The sequence below is a fragment of the Dasypus novemcinctus genome, chromosome 19 (assembly GCF_030445035.2).
Source record: "Dasypus novemcinctus isolate mDasNov1 chromosome 19, mDasNov1.1.hap2, whole genome shotgun sequence".
Taxonomy (NCBI): domain Eukaryota; kingdom Metazoa; phylum Chordata; class Mammalia; order Cingulata; family Dasypodidae; genus Dasypus; species Dasypus novemcinctus.
The window spans coordinates 72,484,823-72,491,043 of NC_080691.1; the positions used below are offsets into that span (position 1 = coordinate 72,484,823).

The 6,221-nt window shown below is 37.7% G+C and overlaps 1 pseudogene; it reads left to right on the plus strand.

Annotated features, from left to right (window-relative positions):
* The first annotated feature begins 3,197 nt into the window (after positions 1 to 3,197).
* On the plus strand, positions 3,198 to 5,673 carry LOC101444263 (zinc transporter ZIP10 pseudogene; annotated as a pseudogene).
* Positions 5,674 to 6,221: the final 548 nt, after the last annotated feature.

Sequence of the window (6,221 nt, forward strand, 5' to 3'; positions counted from 1 at the left end):
TGATATTCTATTCATGAACTATTGTGGTTAATAATCGAGAAAATGTGGCATTGGTGTGGAAAAAGTGGCCATGGTGGCTGCTGGGTGTGGGGAATGGGAGGAAGAGAAGAGATGTGGAGGCATTCTCGGGACTTGGAGTTGTCCTGGGTGGTGCCCCAGGGACAATTGCCGGATGTTGTATGTCCTCCCATAGCCCACTGGATGGAATGTGGGAAAGTGTGGTCTATGGTGTGGAACACGGGACATGGGGTGCAGCGATGCCCGGAGATGTACTCACCAGACGGAATGGATGTGACACAATGATGGGGGAGAGTGTCACTGTGGGAGGAGCGGTGGGGTGGGGGTGGTGGGGGTGAATGGGGACATCATATATTTTTAATGTAATATCTTTTAAAAAAATGAATAAATTGAGTAGAATTTGGGAAAAAAAATAAAATAAAATAAAGAAGAAGGAAAACTGTCTCTATGTGTGGATGACATGACTCTATAAGTAGAAAATCTCAAAGAACCCATAAGAATGTGACTAGCAGTGGTAAACAAATTAAACAAAATTCTGGATTTCAAGATGAGCATGAAAAAATCAGTCGAGTTTCTGATGAAATGTTATGCAGTGGTTAGAATAAATGAAGTTGTGAAGCATATGACAACATGGATGAACCTGGAGGACGTTGTGTTGAGTGAAGCAAGCCAGACACAAAAGGACAAATACTATATGATTGTGCTATTATGAACTAAATATATTGTGTAAACTCATGGAGCTAAAAATTAGAATATAAGTCATCAGAAAATAGGAGGGTAGAGAATGGAAAGCTAAGAATTAATTTGTGCAGAATTGGTAAAAAGTTTGTTCACAAATCTTTGCAAATGAGAAGAAATGGTGAAAGTATATCATGGTGTTTGTAACTAACAGAGTTATTATATAGGTATGACAGTGGTTGAAAGGCAAGATTATGGTCATGTATATTACTAGAAGGAAAGATAAAAACTGCAACATGGGACTGTATAAGAAAGTAAAACCTCATGTAAAACATAGATATGGGTGATATTGAATATATAAGACTGTTTTTAAAAATATAAATACAAATATACTAGAAAGAAGGAAAGAGAAAAGCAGCTTTGTATGGAAGGAGAAGCATAGAAAGATTGAGGGGTGACGAGTTTTGTTTGCTTGTTTGTTTTTTGTTTATTATTATTATTATTGGAATAATGAAAGTGCTCTAACAATGATTGAAGTGATGAATGTATGAATACATGATTATATTGTATAACACTGATTTTACACTTTGGATGGATTTATGCTTTATAAATATATATCAATAAAATTGATTTGTTTAAAAAAATCAATTGTGGTTCTATATACAAACAATGACAATTCCAAAAAGGAAATAAAAACTCAATTTCACTTATAACAGTACCTAAAAGAGAAAAATATCTAGCAATAAATTTAATCAAGGAGGTAAAAGTCATCCTTTGAAGACCACAAAAATTGCTGATAGAAAATAAAAATCTAAATAAATGGAAAGTCATCCTGTGTTCATGCATTGAGGGAGGTAAAAGAGTGAAGAAGTTGAAACAAAATTACATACAGATTCAATCAAATCCCTATCCAAATTCCAATACTTTTTTTTGTAGAAATGGTGAAGCCAGTCATATGGAATTCCATCTTACCATGGGCAGTCTAAACTTTCTATAAAAAGAAGAGCAGTCAGATGGCTCACACTTCTCAATTTTAAAATTTTCTACAAGTGGACACATGGCATCAGATTAGGCAGATAAGACTCATCACTCTCATAAGCAACAGAGAAAGAGTCCAAAGCCTCCTGAAGGACCTGCTTTGGGGAACAGCAGACCTGGACAGTGCTTCACAACTCTCAGAAGAGTGAGAGACAGAGAGATGAAGAGGCTGAAACAACAAACTGTGACTTACTAAACCACTAGAAAGGGCTCCCCTCCCTTACCCCTGAGATATTCAGCAGGGATAAGACCCCTGGCTAATTGCAGCTGACTGAGAGGAGAGCAGATGTCTTCCTCCCTGCCAGATGTTACAAGGGAAAAGGGGGAGGGAGTAGGGGGGCTTTTCTTCAGTGAATTCGGCCAGAGGAGTCTACTTTGAATCTTGGCTCTGGCCAGACAAAGACAAAGGAAAACCCAGAGAGCTACACCTCTGTGGAAATGTGCGCCAACAAGTGCCATCTGCTGGCCAGTCTGGAAACTTCAAGGACAAAAATTGCTTTTAGAGCTCTTTTTATCCCTCCCCTGGGAGAAAGTCTGTACCCATTAGTGAGTCCCTGGCACGATTTTGGTGACTTAAGATGGGCAATTTTAAGGACTTAGAATAAGATGAATCAAATATCAAAGAGCTGTGAAAAAATAATAACAATAGGCAAGAGAGAGAAATTGGCCATCAAAGTAAATTCACCAACATATCACATGCCTAGACATAAGCAAAAAATTACAAGCCATACTAGAAAACAGGAAGAGATCACCCAGCCAAAGGAGTAAGCCAAATGTTCTGAAGCAATTGAGGATTTAAGATAATTATACAAGGATAATCTCAAAACTTTCCTAAATCAATTAAAAGAATTAAAAGAAAATATGACTGATGAGATAAAGGATATTAAGAAGACACTGGGTAAGCATAAAGAACAATTTGAAAGTCTACAAAGAAAAGTAACAGACTTTATGGGAATGAAAGACACAATGGATGATATGGATATGGCTTAAACGATTGAGCTCCAGGCTACCACCTGGGAAGATGAGCAAGACAGTGAACTGACTTGATGGGCAGGTGTAGCAGCTGACACAACAAGATGACACAACAAGAGACACAAGGAAAACATAATGAGAGACAAAGCAAAGCAGGGAGCAGAGGTGGCAAAAGAAATTAGGCACCTCCCTCTCACATTGGAGGTCCTGGGTTCAGTTCCTGGTGTCTCCTAAAAAGAAGACCAGCACACAACAAACAGACACAGCAAATGCAAACAAAGAGGGGGTGGGAGAAATAAATAAATATATCTTTAAAAACAAACAGACAAAAATACATTAGAGGTGGTTAGCATAAGGGTCTGTCTGTCATGTGGGTCTCCGCAATGCAGTTAGCACATCCAGCATAAATGAATACATGATTTGGTGCAGCCGGGCTTTGGTACCAAGCGGAGAGGAGATGCACACAGCACTTGAGTGCGTGGAAAATAGATATGAAGGTACATATGCACACAAAATTTTGTCTCATTTGTTTGCTGATGTTTATTTTCCACCATTGCAATCATTGCCATGAAGAGCATGGCCATGGCCCTGAAAAGCATCACAGACACATCATGGAAATTCAGAATTAGAGCCAAGCAAGTTTTCAGTGCTCGATGCTGAAAATGAAAAAAAAAAACAACAACAAAAAACTATATTGAGAAACTTTTTTATCTTTTTTGATCTGGAGAAACTTTTAACTAACTTGGGCCTTAGAGAGATAAAAGTAATCAAGATTAATCATCAGGATCTTGGCCACGATCATGTTTCTCACTTAGATATTTTGGCAGTTCTGGAGGGAAAGCATTTTCACTTGCATCACTACCAGCATTCCCATAATCATTTAAATTCAGAAAATCAGACTGTGACCAGTTTATCAACAAAAGGAAACCATAAATGTGATCCAGAGAAAGAACTAATTGAAATATCTATAAAATTTGCTGATAAACATATGCACAACCATAATCCTCACTTACATAATCGTCATTTGCATTATCACCTTGATCATAATGCTACTTACCATTTTCATAATGATTCTATTACTCAGAGTAATCACGGTGAACATAGCTATTAACCATCAATAAAGACCAATACAACACAGGAACAAACTGAAATTAACTGACTGCAACAAAAGAAGAAAAGAAAAGGGAAGAAAAGCAATGTGAATTTTGAGGTTATTATACCAGGTTTCCCCTGTTAACCATGTTTAGGGTAAACATATTCAGGTCCACAAGCTTGATCATGTACATAACCCAGGTCATTCTCAGGCACATGTTCCAGAACATATGGTCATGAACCTGGTCATGGACACCAAGATCTCAAATCTGTTGAGGGTGAACTTCAACATATTAGAAAACGAGGAGCACCATATGTTTTAAAAAGTGCAATTTATCCAGCTGTTAGTCACAGATATCATCATGAAGATGACTATCAGCATGACGAGTGTTTAAACATCACTCAGTTAAGATACTACTGTCATCATGCCAACTCTCCGATCTCATCTGATCTATTTACTTAACTTCGCCTGCATTGTTATATCAAATTGACAGCCGACTCTGTATTGAGAATTTTGACAAACTTTTGGTTGAAGATTTAAACAAAGGTAAAAATCTGGTTCCTGAAGATAAGGCACGTGTAGGTGCATCAGCTTGGATTTGTGGTATCATTTTTAATACTGTCATTAGTCTGCTTTCCTTGCTAGGCATGATCTTGGTTCCCACTATTAACCAAGGATGCTTCAAATTCCTTCTCGCACTCCTTGTTGCACTAACTGTAGGAACAATGAGTGGAGATGCCCATCTTCATCTACTGCTCCATTCTCAGGGTGGCCATTATCACGGTCATCAACATGCACATGGACATGGGCATGACATTCTCATGGACATGAATCAAAGAATTTTTCAGAAGAATATGATGCTGTATTGAAAGGACTTGTGGCTCTTGGAGGCATTTGTTTACTATTTATCATTGAACTATTGCCTTAGAATGTTTAAACACTACAAACAACAAAGAAGAAAGCAGAAATGGTTTATGAAGCAGAGCACAGAAGAATCAACCATCAGAAGGAAGCTTTCAGACCATAAGTTAAATAATACACCAGATGCTGACTGGCTTCGGCTCAAATCTCTTGCTGGAACTGATGACTCAGTTGTTTCTAAAGATCAGCTTAATGATACTGAACTGATAGATTTAGAAGGCCAAAAAGAATCCCCTCCTAAAAATTATCTTTGTGTAGAAGAGGAGAAAATCATGGACCATTCTCACAGTGATGGATTACATACCATTCATGAGCATGATCCCCATGCTACTGCATATAACCACCATGAAGAGAGTAAAATTGTGCTGAGGAAATATAGCCATCAGTGGTACCCCACACATTCTCATCATTCACATGGTCCTTGTCATTCTGGATTAGATCTGAAACAAGAATAGTGAATATAGCTTGGATGGTAATCATGGAGTATGGCATCCACATCTTTAGTGACGGATTAGTGATTGAAGCAGCTTTCAGTACTGGATTGACTGGAGGAATAAATACTTCCATAGCTTTATTCTGTCTTGAGCTGCCACATGAATTAGGTGATTGTGCAGTTCTTCTTAAAGTGTGCATAATTGTAAAGCAAGCAATTGTGTACAACCTTCTCTCTGCCATGATGGCTTACATAGGCCTGCTGATAGGCACAGCTGTTGATCAGTATGCTAGTAACATCATATTTTGTATCTTTGCAATCACTGCAGCCATGTTTCTCTATGTAGTATTGGTGGATATGCTTCCAGAAATGTTGCATGGTGATGGTGACAATGAAGAACATGGTTTTTTTTCCAGTGGAGCAATTCATTTTTCAAAATTTAGGATTGCTGTTTGGCAGTGCCATCATGCTGTTGATTGCCCTCAATGAAGATAAAATTGTGTTTGACATCCTGTTTTGATCATTCCCAGTCACCACTGTTGATTACAAGGAATGTTACCATGCAGCTTTGCATATGTTCCTTGTACTGTATGCACACTGCTCAAAGAAAAGTCAGTGGCTTGCACAGCTTACAGGTCCCATAGATTCAAGCCTAACCACAAAAGACTGGTGCTCAGTACTGTTTTCCTTGAGTGGAGGGGGTCTTTTAAAAATACAAAGCTTGTAATAAAGAAAGGAGAAAATGGGACTCTGTGAATCAATGTTTTGATTGTAAGACTCTTTTATTTAAATAATCATATAAAACACTAAAATAATCTCTTTACTAGTAGAAATTTCTGTGGCTATGCAGAAATAGAAATTGAAGCAAAAATCATTTAAATTTTTAAAATATTTTACATGGGCCTTGGACAGACATTTTTGATTATGCTAAGAATGAATTGTGCCCTTTATTTCAGGTGTATATATATACCTATGGTGATAGGGATCAACTTGACGCAGGTTTGAAACTGTATAAAGTAGACTGTAGGAACTACGGAAAGCTCAGACTGCAGGAGAGTATGAATTTAG